A 20,085-nucleotide genomic window follows, 5' to 3' on the forward strand; every position below is an offset into this window, starting at 1 on the left:
CCACAGCAAGCACGCTGCCCTCTGCCGAGCCGCCCTGGGGCGTGGGGGACAGTGGGGGACAGTGTGGCCTCCGTCTTCCCAACTCAGCTTCCAGAAAGAAGTAAAGGGGATGAGCTACAGCCCTCGGTGTGGGGAGAGGAGAAGGCAGGCAGGGAAGGATGGTAGTGAGCCCCTGGGGTCCCACACCTCCTCCTAGACCCCTCTCACCATTCCTGCAGCGAGTGTCACAGTGACACCAGGCCCTGTTTCTTCCTCACAGAGCCCTGTGAGCCGGGATTACCGTCACCCCTGAGGTCCCCAGGAGAAAACCAAGGCTGCAGGGGAAAGAGGACTCGGTTAAGTCCCCCAGGGAGTTAGGAGCAAATTCAGGACTAGAACCCCAAGGCTCCTGGCCCTCCGCCCGGCCTGTTCTCTGTAACCGCTCGCTCACTCACGCCAGATCACTCGTGGAGCTGCTGCGCGGCGGGCCCAGCGCACTAGAGCCCCAGCGCAGGCTTTCACGGCGCGGCCGCTGGACCCGCAGCACCAGCCCCTCCTGGAAACACGCGAGAACTGCACACTCTCAGGCCCCAGCCCAGTGTTTAGCATTTGCACGAACCCTCCGGGTGATTCCGATTCACGCTAAGTTTGAGAGTCACTGTACTGCTGCCTCCGTTTCCACACCTGCACTTCAGGGACAATTCTAACGCCAGTCTCCCGGGACAGCCCACCGTGCGCTGGCACACACGCGGTGTGCACCCTATGCCAGCCGTCCTTCGGAGCCCTTTACAAATATTAACTCACTTAAGTTCAGCACTCCATGAGAGCGGAAGCGATCTTATCCCCATTTCGCGGGTGAGGGGATGGAGGCCAGAGAGGTGGAGTTACTTGCCGGGTCCCGCAGCTAGCAAGCGGCAGAGCCCTGGAATCTCAGGCTAACGGGTGGCCCAGAGACCATCTCCAGCAGCCGTCGGGCTCCCAGGGTGTGTTCCCGGCACAGCTGAGGACGCCACGAGGGCGCACGCTATTCCCTCACCTGCAGTCGAGAGGACGATCCACGTTTTGTAAATGTAAAATCTGCTGCGTCGTCAAGATGGAGGAGTGAGTTAGTGGCCAAGGTGGCCTCGGTTCCTGAAACCCCGGGGCAGCCCACAGGCCCTCGCCGTTCATGAGGCTTTAAATCCACAATATACACCATCTTGGTGTTCTGGGAACGTCCCGGCCCACTGTAGGGAAAGTGTGGGCTCCGGCAGAGGTGGGCTGGAGCCCCAGTTCGGCCGTTCGGGGGCTGTGTGACCTGGCACCTCCTCCTGGCCATCTGTCCGGTGGATGGTGGCCGTCCCAGCCTGGCAGGGTGTCTGTGGCGGAGCCCACGGCCTTTGCCCCGGCGCAGAGCGTGCTGGGAGCCGGCCGTCCACACGCAGCTTGCCTGCTCTCCTCCACGTCCCTGGGGCCACCTCGGTGCGGAGACCAGCTCTGGGCCCGGAAAGGCTTTGAAAGAAGAAGAAGAAATAGTTCCCAAATGCTCAAAATGCCTCTGTCCTGCAGCCTCCCCGCCCATTTCCAGATCGTGAAATAGCCACCCTAGCCAGGGGCTCCTCCGGCACCTGCCGCATCCACGCGGGCGGGGAGTTAGCCCCCGGGAAGCCGTGTCCTGGGGGCGCCACCGCCTCGGCTCGGGCCTGCAATCAGCTGGAGCCGGAGTGGCCGCCTGCCGGGAGACATTCTGGCCCAGACATCTGAAGCTCGTTAGCGGCCTGCTCCTCGGGGGGCTGACCCTGCTCCGTGAGAATTATCCGAGACAGAGCCACAGAGGATGGAGCAAACGAAGACCAGGTGAGGTGTGGCTACAAAAGAGGGGGGGAGCGTAGTCCCCTAAGCGGCCTCTGGGGACCCCTGAAGAGCAGAGGAGGCTGGGAGAAAGCCCGGGGCCTGGGCCCAGCTCCAGCCCAGCCACCGGCTCCCTGGCTATGCAGACTGGAGACACAGGGTAGAAGGGGGGGTCCCTCTCCGTCCTTGGGCCTCAGTTTCCCTATGTGTGTTTTCATGGAAGGGCAAGCAAGGTACATGCCAGGTACCTTCCAGCCTGACAGTGTGAGGTCCCAGCCTGACCTGGAATCCTTGGCCTCTGGGTTTTAGCCCAGCGTTGACAAAAGGTGAGTGGTGGGTGGGGAGATAATTTGGGGACAGAGAGTCAATGATTCCTCCTTTGGGCCCACACATCAGAGGGGAGATGGCAGGGGAAGACCAGAAAGTGATATTACTGCATTTCAAAGCAGTCAGCGGGGTGCCCTCTCTGTGCACATAGGCGGCAGAGCTGGTGGGGGCCTCCTGGAGGTGGACCCCCACCGGGCAGATGGTGGGGGTCAAGACACTCTTTAGAGTTTCCATTCCACCCTGCTGTCCAGATAGGCCATAGTTAACTTTCACCTAGCAGTTTTTATTAGCTCCTTATGCCAAGCACTGTTCTAAACACTGTACACATATTGAAAATAATTTAACCCTTTCAGTGGTAGCAGGTCCTGGGGGATAGATCAGCCTGGTGTCTGGCCGACACCCAGAGAGGTCAGACAGGCTGGCCCTAACCATGTCACTCAAGATCGATGCCTCCTCCCAACACTGGAACAGTCTCCCTTCCCAGGGACAGGAGTGTTCTTGTACCCTCCCCTAGTCTCCTTCCCTCCTGGCAGCCGAGTCTCTGTTACCCAATGGGCCCAAAATATGACCAAAGGGGCGAGGAAGACTAGTGCAGAGGGTTATTCACACAGGCCTTGGTGAAGCCTGATAACCATTTCCACTCTAGTAGAGAGGCCCTCTGTGGGGATCCGGATGAGTTTATCCCTCAGATACCAGCTCTTCCCTTCTGGGCAGCATTGGACATAGACACAGCCAGAGTGGCCTTCTCTGAACATTGGCTTTTCCCTGGACACCTCATTCCTGGGTTGCAGCATTCTTTTCTTTGGACAGGTGAACATCTCTGATGACCAGGTGAGAGAGCTGTGTCCTGAGCCAGGGAACCTTTTTGATTCCTTTACTTCTCATGGGGCAACCTCATTATTGCCTAGAGAGAGAAAGGCCTAGAGAGAGGTAAGTTCACACAGCCAGTCAGGACTGAGGCAACCCTGGATTTCCAGGCCATTTTCAATTAAATAGTTCATCACTTTAAAATATGAAAAATAAATTCTAGAAGTGCAGAAAATTAGAAAATACAAATAAGCCAAAGCAAAATAAATATACCTTTAGTTTATTTCTCTGAGAAACTTCCATTGCCCATTCCCATCCCTTCTCTCTCCCTGGGGCCTCAGCCACACTCCCCCAGCCCCAGCCATAATCAATACCTCACCTCCTTTTGCCAACAGCTATTCCCTGAGGAATAAGCCTTGACAGCAGATCCTGGAAGACAGCCTTAAACCGGAGACTGGGAAGGCCTGGCGTCTCTTCCGGAACAGCACAGCTTCCTCCCAAACGGAACTGTTTAAATGCAAGATATAGTAGGAAATATTCCCAGCTAGGAGTTCAGAGCCTGCAATCAACCCTGCCTGGTCTGTGGATCAACTGTGTGACCTTGGGCCAGTCCCTGCCCCCTTCCACTGAAAAGTGGAGACTTGAACTTGACCTGGTGGTTCTCTATAGCCTTCATCAGTTTGTTGGCTTCTTGTGGGCAAAGACCATGCCCTCTCCTTTTAAGTGATCCATAGAATTTAAAATCAGAGGACAGGGTTCCATCTCCCCATCACTCCCTGGCTGTGTGACAGTGTGCAGGGCACTCTGCACTCTGCTCCCCCATGGAGAGAGACACAGACCAGAGTGCTTGTCCTCTGTGTGTCTCAAGATTGTCACAGATCTCATGAGAGATAGGCCTTAAAGCCCTGTGGATGATACACAGAGAGATGCTCTACTGGGCTGTTACTCCGGGGGACCCCCTGCTTGCCCAGGGCCTGGCTCCATCCTGGCTCAGGGGGTTTGGCCCAGGCTTGTAGATGGAGCCTGTGCCTGCCCAAGGGCTCATGTAGCTCTGGCAAGAGGTGTGTGTGGACCCTGGGCCCGGCCCACCGTATGAAGTGTCAGTAACGTTGCCCAGAGGGCCTCGGGGCTCATGACATCATGGGCAGCAGTTTCCATGGTGGAGCTCACAGAGCTAAGGCCATTTTAAAAAATAGCACTGCCTTTTTCCTTTCTTTCTTTTTCCATTTTGGCTAAAGCATGGAATGTGAAAGCAGCTAAATCACTGCAGGAAGGGGTAGAGGCTGGGCTCAGAGACTGGCTCTGCTTTCTGGGGCCCTGAGAACAATGGCAAACCTGGGAGGTCTGGCCCTTGCTTCCTCGGGCCTATGTTGAGCTGACTCCAGCCTCCCCTGATGGGGGGAGGGGACCCTGATGCTCCCTGATGGGACCAAAGAGGTGGCAGTAATGGTGTGCCTCTGGTTCCCAGATGACCTTTCTGGACCTCGGCTTGCCACTTGTGATGGACTGCACATTCATGTCCACCCCTCTCCTGCCCCCCAAAATTCATACGTTTGGTCCCTACCCCCCAGTATGATGGTATTTGGGGTAGGGCCTTTGGGGAGTTAATTAGATGAGGTCATGAAGGTGGGGCTCCCACAATGAGATTGGTGTCTTTGTAAGAGGAAGAGAGACCAAGGCTCACTCTCTGTCTCTCTGTCTCCCTGCATGCACACAAAGAGGTCCCAGGATGGTGATCATCTGCAAGTTGGAACGTGGGCCCTCACCAAGAACCAATCTTATCATCTTGACCTTGGACTTCCCAGCATCCAGATCTGTGTTTTGTTATAGCAGCCTGAGCAGACAAAGCCACATATGAACAAGGGTAATATTCCCTCCCCTGATGATTGTTGATAAGCCCTCAGTGCCATTCTGGGCACAGGAGGGCTCTGAACTGTTAAGGGCATAGCTAGAGGTGGTACAGTCTCCTCTTAGCTGTTGGGCCCTTGCTAAACAGCACCTTCATGTCAGAATAAAATGCAACTATAGATAACTATTCATTCTGTCATGCATTCATTCAGTCAGTATTTATGAAATACCTCTAAAACAGGGGCTCATAGGAGCTGGGGTATAGCAGTGAGCAAAGCAAAAACCCCTGCCCTGACGGAGCCAAATTCTAGTAGGGAAGACAGGAACCAGAGGGAGAAGTGGAGGAAGGTATAGCGTGTCTGATGGGTGATGTGAGCGCTGTGGAGGGAAAATTCACCTGGAGCGAGGATCAGAGTGCCAGCAGGGAGACGCAGGGCCCTTCTGCACTTTTAAATAGGGTGGTTTGCACACGTGACCCTGATAGGAGGCCTTTGGGGACATTGAAGGAGACAAGAGGAGGCTGTGTGGTCACTTAGAGGAAGGACATCCCAGCTAGGAAAGGACACTGGCCATTGTGGGAAGCAATGCACACATTTGAAATGATCTCTAGGCATGTCTCCTTTGCCTCAAAAGCCGTCAGCTCCATTCTGGGCACAGATGGGCTCTGAACCATTAAGGCCATAGCTAGAGGTGATATTGTCTCATCTTGCTTGTTCAGCCTTTGCTAAATAAGGCTTTCATGTCACGTGCCTGAGGATGACTAGGGGTGCCAGAGAGAACCCCGACACGCTGCCCAACCAAGCACATGGGTGTCAGGAGGCCTGGGATCTGGTCTTCGCTCTGCTGCTGGCTGATGATAGGACATTAGATAGGGCACCACCCTCTCTGGGCGTCAGGTGGGTGATGGGGTTTCTTACTGAGTTGTTGAAAATGTTCTAGAATTAGATAACGGTGATGGTTGCACAACTTTGTGAAATACTACAATCCACTGAATTGCACACTTAGGAAACAACAACAAAAGAAAGATGGTTGGTCAAAGAAGATGACCTCTAAAAGAAGAATCACCAATATTTTTTGTGTCTATAATACTCCAGGGCCTGCACTCGACGTGTTATGTCACAATCTCTAGGGTTCCTTCTGGTTTGGACTTCTCAGGATCCACCATGATGATATTCACATTGTGATCATTCATCAGTAAGTCCAACTCGAGCCCCTCCTTCTGGCCTGAAGCCAGTCTAGACACTGGGGAAGAGAGGGCACAGGTGCTCAACCTCTGCCCTGCAGAGCTCAGAGCCCTTGGGAGAAATCAGATGTGCACCTTGTACCCAGAAGTTTATTCTCTTTAGGACTAGCTTCTTCTTTTCCTACTCTAGGAAAAAAAAAAACAAATTACAGAACGGGACATAAAGGGGTGGCCGCACGGGGGGGCCCTGGGAGTTGATTTATTCATTGATGCACTGGAAACTCCGGCCAGGTGTTTGGGATCCAGAGGTGGGGCAAGTCAGACCCAGCCCCGCCCTTAGAAAGGGAAACAGACTCTTAAACAATCAAACACACAATTAAGGATTTCTTTCATGACCATGATTGCCATCAGTGCTATGAAGGAAAAGCACACCATGTACTGAAGGCACCGGCACAGCCGGAGCTGAGTTCTGAGGGCGAGGAGAAACAATGAAGGGGTACGGAGGGGTGGTGGCGATGGCAGAGGGCAGGCCGTGCCAGACCCGCCAAGGCCCTGTGCCAGCAGAGGAAGGCCAGTGCGGATGAAGAGCAGGGAGCAGGGGGCCAGGCCAGGCCCCACCGTGCAGGGCCCTAGAGGCCGGGGGCCGTGCAAGTCTGGACTATGCTCATTGTCCCCGCTCACTCTCAAGTGTCCCAGTTCGGATACTAAATGACAGCCACCCTCTGTACAGGCCACATGAACGGATTTGTGCTAAGAAGGACCCGAGTTCCCAGAAGGCCTTGGTCACGGCTCCCTCCCTCCCGGCCTCCAAGCCTGCTGCTGCGCACGTCCAGGTCCAGGAGCGAGGGCCTGCCAGCCTGAGCAGCCACAGCGGATATTTGAGCTGGATGATGTGTGGAGAGTCCCGCCTGGCAGCCCCCTGGCCCTCGGCCCGTGCTGCCCTCCTCCCAGGCGGACCCCACCCCCCCTCGCCCCCCACCCCCCCTGACGCCAGCTTCCCCGCTTCAATCTCTTGAGGTGAGCGCTTTCCACCAGGTCTCAGGCCAAGCCTGGCTCTTGGCTCCAGATTCCGTGAGCCGGTTTCCGGCCATCCCCGCCCTCGCGGCTCCCCGAGGACCTGCTCCAGGCCTCTGCTGCAGCCTCATGCTCTTTCCACTCTTGTTTTTTATTTTTTGCCTCTCTTTATTTTCCTCTCTGTGTGACTCTCCCTGAGCCGGGCCTCTTTCTATCCTGCCTTCCTTCCTTCCTTTTTTTTTTTCCTCCCTTTTCTCCAGGGTAGCTGGGGCATTAAGGGAAAAGCATGTGCTTTAGGACAGATGGAACAGGGTTCAAAGCCTAGCTCTGTCGGCTGTCATCTTGGGCAAATGTGTCCTCTCTGAGCCAGCTTCGGGTTCTGTGGAATGGGGATGACCCTAACTCCTGTTTCTCTGGGCGGTGGTGAGGTGAGATGAAGTTCGCCAAGGGCCTCCAGGGAATAGTAGGTGCTCGACAAATGGTCATTTCTTCTTAGCCTCCTTTTGCACATTCTTCTCCCTGAGGTCTGCTTGTTTTGGTCACTTCACCCCAAAGTAAGGAACAGAAGCCACCCCACCCACCGCTGGACCCCAACCACCTTGCTTTCTCTCAACACAGCCCCACCACACCCAGACCGAGTGGAGCCAACAGCGTCAGGACATGTGCAGCCTGCCTACTGCTAGGCCTGTGGCTGGGAGGCCTTGCTGGATGGCCTAGACGGGCCGCTCTGCCATGGGGCTCCCAAGGGGGACATGGGAGGTGGCTTCTGAGTTGTGCTATGACGCAGGCACCCAGAGATTTTGGGTTTCCACCAACCTAAGGACGAAAAAGGCAGCCTTTCAATATCCACCCACCTCTTATCGGCTTCTCACTGCACACCAACCCCTCAACATCACGTGCTGCCCTTTCTGGCTTCCAAACCATTGCTTGTGTCCCTTACCCCACCTGGAATCCCCTTCTACTTCCTCCCTCTCATTCAGAGCCTTATACCAGCTCTAGGGCTTAGATGTGACAGAAGAAGAACTGAGGCTCAAGGATACCCAGATGTTGGTATTTCTTACAATGAGAACATGTTCAGGAGTGCCTGGCTGTATCAGTTGGTAGAGCATACAACTCTTGATCTCAGGGTCATGAGTTCAGGCCCGATGTTGGGTGTGGAGCCTAGTCAAAAAAATAAAAATAAAAAATAAAGTAAAAGAGAGAATGTGTTCAGTATAACATATTGTGCTATTTTTTAAAAAAGATTTATTTATTTGAGAGAGAGAGAGAGCATGAGCAGGAGGGACAGAGAGAATCACAAGCAGACTCCACATCAAGCATGGATCCCAGTGTAGGGCCTGATCCCAGGACCCTGAGATCATGACCAGAGCCAAAACCAATAGTTGGATGCTCAACCAACTATGCCACCCAGTCGCCCCTTGTGCTATTTCTTAAAAGACAAAATAAAGTAGTTTGCCTGGAGTTATACTGGATCTAGTCCACATGATTCCACATTTCTCATTTGTTCTCTCTCTTCCACACTACCTGTCACATAGTTGTAACTATGCGAGCCTTGCTGTAACTTACTTCTTGGATGTCACTTAAAAATAATTATGTAAATAAGCCCATACATTTATGGTCCACTGATTTTTGACAAGAGAGCCAATTAAAGGGAGACAGTATAGTCTTTTAATAAATGGTGCTGGGACAACTGGATATCCACATGCAAAAGCATGAAGTCAGAACCCTACCTCACACCATTTACAACAATTAACTCAAAATGGATCAAAGACCTAAATAATAGCTACAGCTAGAAAACTCTTAGAAAAACACAATGAATGTGCATTTTTGTGGCTTTGGATAAGACAATAATAGACACTAAAAACACAAGCAGCCAGAAGAAAAGATAGAGAAACTGGATTTATAATAATTTAAAAATTTGTGCTTCAAAAGACACTATCAAGAAAGTGAAAAGACAACCTACAAAATGGGAGAAAATATTTGCAAGTAATGTATACAGTAAAGATACAGCATCCTAGTATCCACTGTATATAAAGAACTATAATTCAACAATAATTTTTTAAAAAGATAACCTACTTTTTTAAATGAGCACAAGATTTGAATAAATATTTCTCCGAAGGAGATCTACAAACGGCCAGCAAGCACAGGAAAAGATGCTCAGCATTATTAGTTACTGGGGAAATGCAAATCACAACCACAATGAGAAACCACTCCGTATCAACTAGGATGGCCAAAATAAAAGTGAGAAGACAGGGGCCCCTGGGTAGCTCAGGTGGTTAAGTATCAGCCTTTGGCTCAAGTCATGATCCCAGGGTCCTAGGATTAAGGCCCTCGTTGGTACTCCCTGCTCAGCAGGGAGTCTGCTTCTTCTTCTGCTCCTCCCCCTGCTCATGTGCTTCCTTTCTCTCTCACTCTTTCTCTCAAATAAATGGATAAAATCTTTAAAAAAAAATTAAAAAGTCAGAAAACAGTAAGTGCTGACAAGGATGTGGAGAAACTGGAACATTCATTCCCTCCTGGAAGAAATGTAAAATGATGCAGCCGCTATAGAAAACTATTTGGCAAAAAAAAAAAAAAAAAAAAAAAAAGAAAAAAGAAAACTATTTGGCAATTCATGAAAAGTCATAGAGAGTTACCTTTAATCCAGCAATTCTACTCCTAGGTATATATGCAAGAGAATTGAAAGCATATATTTCATACAAAGCTTATACGTGACCATTCTTAACAGCATTATTCCTGACAGGCAAAAAGTGGAAACAACCCAAAGTACATCAACTGATGAATGGATAAACAAAATGGGGCATATCCATACAATGAAATGTTATCCAGTTATAAGATGAAATGAAGAAGTACTGATATATGCCAAAACATGGATAAACTTGAAAATGAACTTGAAATGTCTGGAATAGGAAAATTTATAGAAACAAAAAGGAAATTAGCAGTTGCTAGGGGCGAGGCAGTGAGTGGAATGGGGAGTGATACGTGTGGAATTTCTTTTTGGGGTGATGGAAATATTCTGAAATTTGATGGTGGGGATGGTTGCAAAAACTTGTGAACATACTAAAAACCACTGAACTGTACACTTTAAAAGGGTGAATGTATATCTCAGTGATATCTTTTGTTTTTGTTTTTGTTTTTCAAAGTAGTTGCATAGATCTGTAGAGGATCTTGCAGAACACTGAACCCAATATTCACCTCCCACCCCCATTCCTGCCCATGTGAGAGGTAGAGAAGTTACAGGCCAGAGAGGGGAAGGAACACACAGCAAGTCTGAGACAGAGTATGGATAGAACCCAGAACTTTAGCCCCCTCCTCTCCTACCCAAGTTGTTAGTTCCTGGAGGGCAAGAACTTTTATTAATTTTTTATTACACTTTTACTAGTCTCATACCTCCTATCACAATAGCATAGCACAGCAGAAATAAGAGTCAGGATGGCTCCTATTCTAAGAGCCTACATAAAGACCCAATTCCAATGAGCCTGAGGAACATGGATTCACTGGCCCACACACCTGGGAGGGACAAGGGTGTGCTTGGGAACTCAGTGGCCTCCCCTACCCCCCTGCCTGTTTCTTCTCTTCCTTCCTCATTCTCCTTGTCTTCCTCACAAAGCAGGGAATGTGACTGCTGGAAGCTCTGGGAAATCACACCTTTTAGAGCTTGCATTCCAAAGGGGCCCTAAGTGCTCTCTCCCAGAGTCTATTTATGCAAATTGAGGACAACAGCTCTGTTTGGTACACTTGGGCCATATAATATGGCTAGGAAGATGGAATGCTCCAAAAGGCCAGACCTTCTAGCAGGTTACTGGTCTCTGTGACTCTTTTCTTGAAACTCAGAAGGTGGGGAGGGCAGCAAGGAAGGGGTGCTTTTACCATCAAAGTGGGTGGGAGATGGGGCACCCAGGTGGCTCAGTTGGTTGAGCAGTTGCCTTTGGCTCAAGTCATGATCCTGGGACCCTGGGATTGAGCCCCACCTCCATAGAGCTCCTTGCTCAGAGGGGAGTCTGCTTCTTCCTCTTTTCTGCCCCTCCCCACCCCTCATGTGCACACACACAGACACTCTCTCTCAAATAAATAAATAACATCTTTAGAAAAAAAAACAGTGGGAGGGAGACTGGACAGGCAAATATTCAGCTGCCCCCTCCCCTAAGGGTCCAGTGTGGTAGGATCTAAGAGCCAGGAAGAAAGCAGTCAGTTTTTAGATGCAGAATGACTTGGTGTGTAAGTCCAGCTTTTGACTTTCTGGCTCTGTGCAGGAAGGCAAGCGACACCCCTAGCACCCTCACCCCCTCAGCCTCCATTTTCTGGACTGCTCTGAGAACAGTGACTCCCAGGCCACAGAGTTGTAAATATCTGAGATAAGGAACACAGAGTGATGGACCAGAGCCAGGCACACAGTAGGGGCAATGCTAAAGGCAGTTAGCCAGGATGCTAGGGATTTGGAGAAGATGCTTTAGACAGCGGAGACTTCCCAAGGCCCAGATCTCTGGCCCAGGGCTGAGGGGGCAACAATGAAAGGGACCTCTCCTCCCTGAGTAAGGATCATATAAGGTGCATCCCTATGGGGCATGACTCAGCATCAGCCCAGTGCTGACCTGCTGGCGACCTTGGCTTGGTGACCTGCTCTTCCTGAGCTCAGTGTCCCCTGAACTAGAGAACACTGCTCTGGATGAGCGTTCAGGGTTCTTCTTCACCTAAGCCTGCTATGACTTAACGAGTGTCACTTCCTGAAGTGGCATATGCTCATTTTCTAAAGGGACCAAGTAGCCCTCACTACAGAGATGAGCAAGGCCCTGTGCTGGGCATGGGGACTCAGATGACTCTGACCAGGCCCTGCGGCCTGCTAGATGAATAGACATGGTCACCTACTGAGGGGAGCTCAGTCACCTCACCCTGTGTGACCCTGGGTAAGTCACTTCCCTGCTCTGCAGCTCCCTTTTGCCCTATTTGTAAGGGAAAGAGTTAACCATGGGAATGACAGCCCGTGGCCAGGCCCACAGCCCCATCAAGTCCCAAAGAGGTGACTGAGTAGCCCATCCCCCATACCTCAGCCTCAGAGTCTAGTGACATCATCTCCAATCCTCTCTGTTTCCCTGGCAACTGGGGTGCTGGCTGAGGCTCCCCAGGGATGCAGACCGTCTGGATTTCCTTACGTATAACTGTACCTTGTCCACATTTTCACAATTAAATTGTCAGTTTAAGTTAAGTGTTGTCTGCTGACAGCTGTCAACCTCTCTCTGGCTCCCCTCACTCTTCACCCGGAGCAGGTAAGTGAGAACATCTTGCCCAGTCCTTCAGTGCTGTGGAAAGAGGCTAGGACGAGAGTCGGAGGCAGGAGGTCTGGGTTCATGCCCAGCTCTGCTGTGCATTTGCTGTGTGGTCTTGGGCAAGTCACTTGCCCTCTCTCGGCCTAGGTTTCCTTATCTTAAAAAGAATCCTCTCTACCCAGCCTCTATCCCTCCCAAGGCAGCGGCAAGTCTCAAAGGAGCCCATAACTGTGGCAAGGCTTAAAAAGCCATAAAGCTCAGCTTGGAGGCTGGGATGGTTCATAAACTGACCAAGCAGATCTTGAAAGGGACTTTTCTGAGTCCTCACCAGAGAAATAGGGAAGATTAGTTCCCCCTCCGGTCTACCCTGCCTCCCCCTGGCTGCAGACCTAGCTCAGGTTTTCTCTGGCCTCCTTCACAACCTGTTCCTAGACTGAAAAGGCAAAAGAGGTACTCTTCTGAACAGGTCCCGGTCCTGAAGATACAGAGCGCAGGAGCCTGGCTGGAGGGTCAAGGGCTCTGCTTCTCATGACAGGTGTGCCCATGCTGATCGGCCAGGCTCTCCCTCCCCATGATGCACCTAAGCACCCCTTGCTCCCACCACAACTCCCCCATCTCGGGCTTCCAGGAACTCTCTCTCACCTCCCCTCCTGACCCCACTCTCTCTAAGATCTGCCCAGACTTGAATCCCACACCTGACCTCAACCATCCTGCTTCAGACTTCCTCCAGGCCACCCTTGGCAAAGCCCATGCTGCTTAGCCTGGCACTCAGGGTCCTCCCCTGCCAGCCTCACCAAGCCCCTGACTTACCTTTCCCTGAAACCAAACTTCTCCCTCTTGTCTTTGCATTAGCTGTTCCCACTGCTGGGAACACCCCGCACCACCCCCCCCACCCCAGTCCCCAGCCACCTGACAATTCCTCCCCCACCTGCACATTATTTATATAGACATGAATGCTAAGTACAAATGAGCTCTCCATCTGGAACTGTTTATGTACCTGGCAGAAAAGGAACTAACCTTTACCAAGGACTGATTGTGTGCAGAGCATTTTACATATATCATCTCTTTAAGCCCCACAGCAACCCTAGGAGGTACATTTCACCACTCAGTCAGATGAGATGACTGAGGCTCAGAGACAGGAAGTGTCTTGTCCAAGGCCAAACAGAGGTGGGGTTGTGGTTAGAACCCCAAATTGCATGATTCCAGAACCTGTGTTTGTTTGGGGCCCTGATGGAAACACATCCTCAAGGGGATAGGGTGGCCGGCATTCTGTGTACATGGAAATACCTGCTATTACGGGAGGTTGTGCTGCCCTGCAAATGCCAGGGACCACTGTGATATACCTGAGGCCATCTTATAGGGTAGGGGATGTAGGAAAAGAAGCAGGACCATCAGAGGAGTCATAGGTCTCTGCTCCAGAAGGAGGAGAACCTTCTCCCAGGTGGAGCTCTCCCACAACGGAAGAGGTTGTCCTGGAGGGAGTGAGTTCCCTTCCCTTGACATTTGTAAACAGAGGCTGGGTGAGGACATTGACTCACTCATTTGGTAACTTTGGAGCAACCCTTGTTGGCAGGCCTTGATGGAGTGCCAGGGATGCAGCGTGGGCCAGACAGAACCAGTCACTGACCACATGATGTTCCCAGAGCAATGGAGACATTTTTAGGGGCTCTGGTGGTCAGAACGTCAGAGATAGGCCAGGGTGAATGGCCAGACTCTGGATTCTGGAATGACCATAGACAAATGCACATCTTTTCGCTTTTTCACTAGTGAAGCCTGGTCACTTCAGGCAGCTCTTGCCAGGTAACAAGCCATGTCAAAATTTAGTGGCTGAAAGGAACAACCGATGGATTCTCCTGATTGTGTGGGCTGACCGGCCGCGTCTACTGCTCTCACTGGGCTTGCTCCTAGGGCTGCATTTGGCTGGTGGGTCAGCCAGGCCTGGGTTCTGCTGCACTGGCTGTTCGAGGTCAGCTCTCTCTCTGGCACGACCCGTATCAGTTGATAGCCCAGCCTGGGCTTCTGACATGCAGCTGAGGTGGGCTCCGAGGGCAGCACAGGAGCTGCAAGGCCCCTGATGTCTGGGCTCCAGAACGCACACAGATCTGTCACATGCATGGGTCTGAGCAAGTCATGAGCCAGCCCAGATCAAGGGGTGGGGAAATAAACTTCACCTCTGGATGGAGTCACATTTCAAAGGGGTGTGTGTGTCCTGGGAGGAGAGGAATTGGTGCCATTCATTACAAACTACCTCACTAGCCTTCCCAGAAAGAGTTCAGGTCAGTGACAATAACTAGATGGATTGTGAGTTTCGAACAGCACTTGGGCGGCGGGGGGCGGGGGGCTGGCAACCAGCAACCCAGTACCAGCCCCAAATCCTGGGGAGTACAGCTGTCCCTTCAGGTCACCAGCCACCCCAGTTTCTCCTCCAGCTGCACGAGCCCATCGGGGTTTCTTCTGTTTAAGCTGGCTGGGGTTGGGTTTCTCTCTTGGGAGTTGAAAAAGGCAGAGAAACACAAACATTGTCTCCTGAGCAGTCACCACTACAACCAAACAATTGAGAGTTGAAAGCGGCCTTTCAGAAGTCACACCCTCTGCAGACGTGACTGTGGCGTTTTGCCCTGTGCACCCAGGAAAGACAACTCTTGTCTGACTCCAGCCCCTCAAGCCTGTTCCCTGAGGCTCGTAGAGTCACAATCCCTCCCCCCAGGTACCTGAGGAAGAGGGGGCACGAAACTCCCACCCCCAGGCTATGGGCCCTGCAAATGCCAGTGCAGCCCTGGGTTCACAGCCAGGTTCCACCACTCAGGAACTGCAGAACCTTGTAACAATTACTGGACAGGTCTGGGGGTCAGTGTGTTCCTCTGCAGAGCAATGCCGGGCTCACCCACAGGCACAGACGCCACCTGGCACACAGTAGGTGCTTGCTCAGCCAATATCACTTCTTTCGTAATGTTATCTCCCAGTCATCTTGGAGACAGTGGTTTAAAGGTGTTTCCATTTTGCAGACAATGAGACCAAGTATCACAGAGGCTGAGTGACTTGACCAGGGTCACACAGCAGGTAAGTGAAGGACAAGAATCTGAGAGCCAGGCCCAGGTATTCTGCTGACATGCCTGCCGCTCTTTGATCACCTACTGCCTTTTTCTGGAAGATGTGGTCTCAGGGGGGATGCCCACCCCAGCTCCAGGGACACCTGAGCTGAGTTTCTCTCCCTAGAGCCCTGTTCACCTGCCTTCCCAAGAAGACCTTTTAGAAGGTACCCCAGAGCTGGAAAGAGCACCCTTTGGTCTCAGGATCACCATGTCCATAGTTCATCCTATGATACAGGTAAAAGTCCAAGAGATCCAAGACCTGTGTTCTGGAGCTGAAAAAGCCCTTGGGGGTTACCTAGTACAACTCCTTCACAGATGAGGTGACCGGGGCTCAGAAAACAATGATCTGCTCTGGAATAGCAAGCTACTGCCAGGGCTAAGGCCTACCCCCAGGTCACCTGTCTCTCCATCCAGGGCTCCCAGAAACGGCTGATTCACCTCACCATCTCCACCAAGGCCTTAGTCCCAAAAGAGGGAAGCTGACAGGGGTGGAGGGGGTCAGCAGATGAACAGAACTGGAACAGTAGCTCCCGGCTCCGCCCCCACTCCCCCCCCACTCCCCCCCTCACTGCGCAGTGGTGGGGGAGGGAAAGGCGTGTGCCCCTGACCAACAGCAGGCAGGGGCTGAGAAGCCCGTAGGCAGGAAGCCCCCCAGCACGTCTAGGCGATCAGATAACTAGAATAACTGGGGGTAATTGAGAAGGAAAATATATTAACATCTCCAGCAAGCAGCCGCCAAGAGCATGCCCAGCCAGCCTAGATCACAGCCTCCGTCCCTCTGTAGGGGAGCCGGCAACCCGCGCAGCCAGCACAGCCTTACAGCCTTGACACACCTTGGCCCTAGAGGAGCCCCTGGACAGAAGAAAGGAGAAGGAAAAAGAGAAGGGGGGAGGTCAGTTGGTTCTGAAGATGAAAAAAGCTTTTTCTCACAAGTGTCTCTCAGAATCCCAGAATGTCTGAGGTGGGAAACTACTCCCCATATACCAATGGGGAGCCTGGGGTACAGGGAGAGGCGTACCCCTCCCCCAGGGCCTCCCGTGACTGAATCCAGGGCTTTGCCACCACTTTATGCCTCCGCTCCCCTCCCAGGGCAGGGTTTTCAGCCCTCTCTAATGCCTGGGTCTTGATTCACAAGACAGAGCTGAGCATCAGGGAGGGAACAGGAGAGCTCCAGGCTGGGCTTCAGGAATTCTGGGACTTTCTCCTGGCTTCCCTCAACTCCCTTCAGACAGTGGGAAGTCACAATCCTCCCATCAAGCTGATGGCCATCAGCTATCGTGTACATGGGGCCAGAAAGACCCGAGTTCAGATATCAGCTCCAACACTGGCTAGTCCCACTCTTTTGAGCCCCAGCTTCCATATCTATGAAATGGGGATACTAATTCCATCTTGGAGGATACAGAAGATTTGATGGGATTGCATTATTCCCATTTTGTGGATGTGGAAACGAACACTCGGGGATTTTAAGCAACTTGCTCAAGATCACACTGCTAAAAATAAAATTGGGCAAAGTTAATATTGGAGCCAAACTGTGTGACTCCAAAATGCTTTCTGTTTCTATTCTAGCTGGGAGCCCGAAGATTTCTGGCTGAAGGACTGTTTATCCAAATGTTTGCAGGCAACTCAGGTAGCTTCTCCCTAAGCAGAAGGTTAGACCCAGGCGAGGGTCCATCCCAATTGGCCAGAGGCCCCTAGGAACAGCTCTGACCAGAGTACCTTGGGGTGGGAGAGCTAAGGACAGTTTGGCCTCTGGATGCCTGTGTCTCCAACCTCTTAGGTGGAGCAGCCTTGTCCTTCCCATGCAACACCAACCACCCCTTTTCTAGACACCCGATCCCCCCAAAACCCCACTACCTTCCTGCAGCTTTTATAACCCCTAGCCTTCCACATGCTCTGGGAGAGGAGATGGGGGTGTCCCAGCCTGTGTTCACAAGGACATTCCTATGACTCTATGCAGGAGTGTCTGTACATTCGGTGTTGCATGCTTGGAAGCTGCATGTGCATTCGTACTGTGTGCAGGGAAGCACATCTATGGGCATGAATTGGGTGGGGGCACTTATGTTTGGCCTCATCTTGAAGATGTCTATGGCCGTTTCACTTGCATCTGCTACTGAATGTGTGTGGGCATATGGTGTGTGCAAGTATCTCCTGAGTGTGTCCTGGTCACGCGTAGGGTGATATGTCCCAGCCCTGTTCACGAGGGGGACTGGCTGTCCATGTGCAGAGGGTATTTGTATGGTTGAGAGCCTGCAATGGGCTCTGTGGGCCCAGGTGTGTGCATGTAGATGGTGGGACCTGCAGCCAGACTGCGGCAGTCTATGGGTGTCACTTCACGGGCAGTTGTGAAGAATGGGGAAAAGCGTACCAGGTCTTTTAGGGACCTGAGACAAGCCCCCTTTCACTAAGTCTCTATTTTCCTTCTACTAATGAACTAGATTATCCTTGAGATTATGCTTGGGACTGAGGCCCCTGGGGTTGGGGCAAACAGAAGCCATGAAAGCTCAGCACCTGACTCTGCAAGTTAGAAACGGGAGAGGGGGCTGTAGGGTTAGCCAGAAAGGCCAAGATGTGTGTGCGAAGAGGGATGGGCACTCACCTAACCAGTCCCAGGGAAGTTGCTTAGAAACACAGCCCCAGCCCCAGGCCGGGCCTATGCCAGATGGGAAGCAGCTCCCTAGTCCCAATTGGTTTCTAAAACCCAGTTCTCGGCTGGTAGCCCCCTGCGGACCGGAGGCGAGGCGTCCAGAAAACTCCCCTCCAGTCAGCCCAGAGGCTGGACATCCCTGCCTTCTCAGGCCGAAGGTTCACAGCGTGCTTCCCAGCGCAGCGGGCTCTTGCTTCTTGTCCCCGCAGCAAGCTCAGGATGGCTGATCCCTTTTCCAGAACTAGAGGACTAGAGAGATCAGCCCCTGGAAGGCCGTCCTGGGACGCCAGCGCGGTTCCCCGCGACCCCGACGCCCCAGGTAACTGGGCTGCAGGACGAACGCCTAGTGGCACCCGCCGGGCTCCAGGCGGAGACCGCAGTGGCCTTCCCTTCCTCCTCGGTCCCACCGGACGGGCTGAGGCTCCTGGCTCGGCTTGAGCGAGGGTTAGAAACCTGCGCTACCGGGGCCCCACGCGCCGCAGGCCCGCAGTAGGCGGGCGCACGCACGCTCGGGAAGCGCCAGCTACAGCGAAGAAGTCCCCGCTCGTAACTCAGCGGGGTGCGAAGTTCTCCGCGCCGCCGGCGCCGCGGGTCCAGGCGTCCGCGGGGACCCGCCCCCGCCCCCCGCGCGCGGCCGGAGCCACCCGGTGGGGTTTCTGCGCGCTGACGTGGGCGGATCAAAGCGGCGGCCCGCGCCTTATAAAGCCGTTTGGGCGGACCGCGCCGGAGACCGCGCGGCGCGAGGAGGAGAGCTCCGGCGAGCGGGCGGGCGCAGGCCCCGGAGCCCCGCGCAGCCCCGAGCAGCCCGGGTCCGCGCCGCGGCCAGTCCTCGCCGCCCCCGAGCCGGCCGCGGTCCGCGGGGACCCCGGGCGTCCTTCTGCGGCCGCTTCGCGAAGAGGGCGCCCTCGCCGCCTGCCCTGCCGGGAGAGCGCTCGGGTCCGCGGGGGGCCGCGCTCCCGCTCCCCGGCCCGCCCCGGCAGCGCGGCACTCGGGGCGCGCGGGGCCAGCGCCCCAGGAGGTGAGCCGTGACCGCGGGCCGCGCGCGGGGCTCCGCGGGACCCGCTAGGGCGGGGGCGTCCGAGTCCGGGGGGGGACGGCGCGACCCCGTAGGCACCGCCTCGCGGGTGAGCCCCCCAAGGCCCCCTCCACACCTCCCCTCCGCGGTCCTCCGAGGAATCCCCGGGAGGGGCGCAGCCGCGGGGTCGGGGGGCTTCCCCGGCCTCTACGCCGGGGGTGGGTGGTGCGGATGGTGCGCGCCGCTGCCAGCCTTCCCGGCCGCGCCCCCGAGATCCGACCCCCTCCCTCCCCTCGCCCGCGAATGAGGTCAGGCCCGAGCCGTCCCGGGGGTGGGGGACCTGGGTCGTGCGGCTGGGCAGAGGGTGTGTGTGGCCGGGCGGGACGGGGCGTCCAGACGCGGAGAGAACCACCGCAGCTCCTACCAACTTGGCGGGGTGGGGGCGGGCGCCTCGCTCTCAGACCGACTCCCAAAGGCGGCGGGGGAGGGGGAGACCTGGGACTTTGTTTACAGACCTGAGCTCCGGGCTGGGGGGTGGGGAGGAGGAGAGTCCTGTCCCGGGACCGGAGGCACATCTGGAGCCGCCGCGAACATCTGGCTGAGCCCGCGCAGGAGCCCCACATTGCCCACCTCCTAGTGCGGAGGTGTCTCCAATGCCCCCGAGGGTGCTCAGGCTCCCAGGGTGCGGCTCCAGAGGGGTGGCGGGAGGTGCCCTGGCTTCTCCCACCCCACCCTTCCCACTTCCAAAATAACCCGTCTCGCGGGTCACCCGGCGCATCGTTCGCAGCGGAGCAGGCAGATTTCGCAAGACTCCCGGCTGGGGTCAAAGCCGGGTTGTGGGCCCGGCCTAGCCTCGCGTCGCAGGTAACCTTGAAGCGGTCGCTCGGCGTCCCCGGCTCGCAGGGTCGGCCCTGCCAGCTGCGCGGCCCGAGGCTGCAGGCCCGGCCCGCGCCGACCTTGCGCGCGGCGTGGACGCTGCCCCGAGCGCGGTGCCCGCTCCCGGCCCAGCGCGCGTTCGTCCCAGGACGGGAGGCCCGGCGCGGCCCCGCCGGCTGGACTCGGACTCGGCCGCCCTCGCTGCG

At 54.3% G+C, this 20,085-nt stretch overlaps 2 long non-coding RNA genes across 2 annotated transcripts in view; one reads left to right on the forward strand and one right to left on the reverse strand.

Annotated features, from left to right (window-relative positions):
- Positions 1 to 19,735, reverse strand: part of LOC119864976 — a 19,840-nt gene extending 105 nt beyond the window's left edge. Inside the window, exons 1-3 of the long non-coding RNA XR_005375641.1 lie at positions 19,519 to 19,735; positions 3,323 to 3,450; positions 1 to 1,470 (exon numbers count right to left, since the gene is read on the reverse strand). The exon at positions 1 to 1,470 is cut by the window's left edge and continues 105 nt beyond it. This is a non-coding gene — a long non-coding RNA (uncharacterized LOC119864976). The remainder of the gene's footprint in view (positions 1,471 to 3,322; positions 3,451 to 19,518) is intronic.
- LOC106560155 lies at positions 711 to 4,980 on the forward strand. Its single transcript, XR_005375640.1, has 3 exons — positions 711 to 1,815; positions 3,339 to 3,521; positions 4,663 to 4,980. It is a non-coding gene; the product is annotated as an uncharacterized LOC106560155 (long non-coding RNA).
- Positions 19,736 to 20,085: the final 350 nt, after the last annotated feature.

The sequence above is a fragment of the Canis lupus genome, chromosome 21 (assembly GCF_011100685.1).
Source record: "Canis lupus familiaris isolate Mischka breed German Shepherd chromosome 21, alternate assembly UU_Cfam_GSD_1.0, whole genome shotgun sequence".
Taxonomy (NCBI): domain Eukaryota; kingdom Metazoa; phylum Chordata; class Mammalia; order Carnivora; family Canidae; genus Canis; species Canis lupus.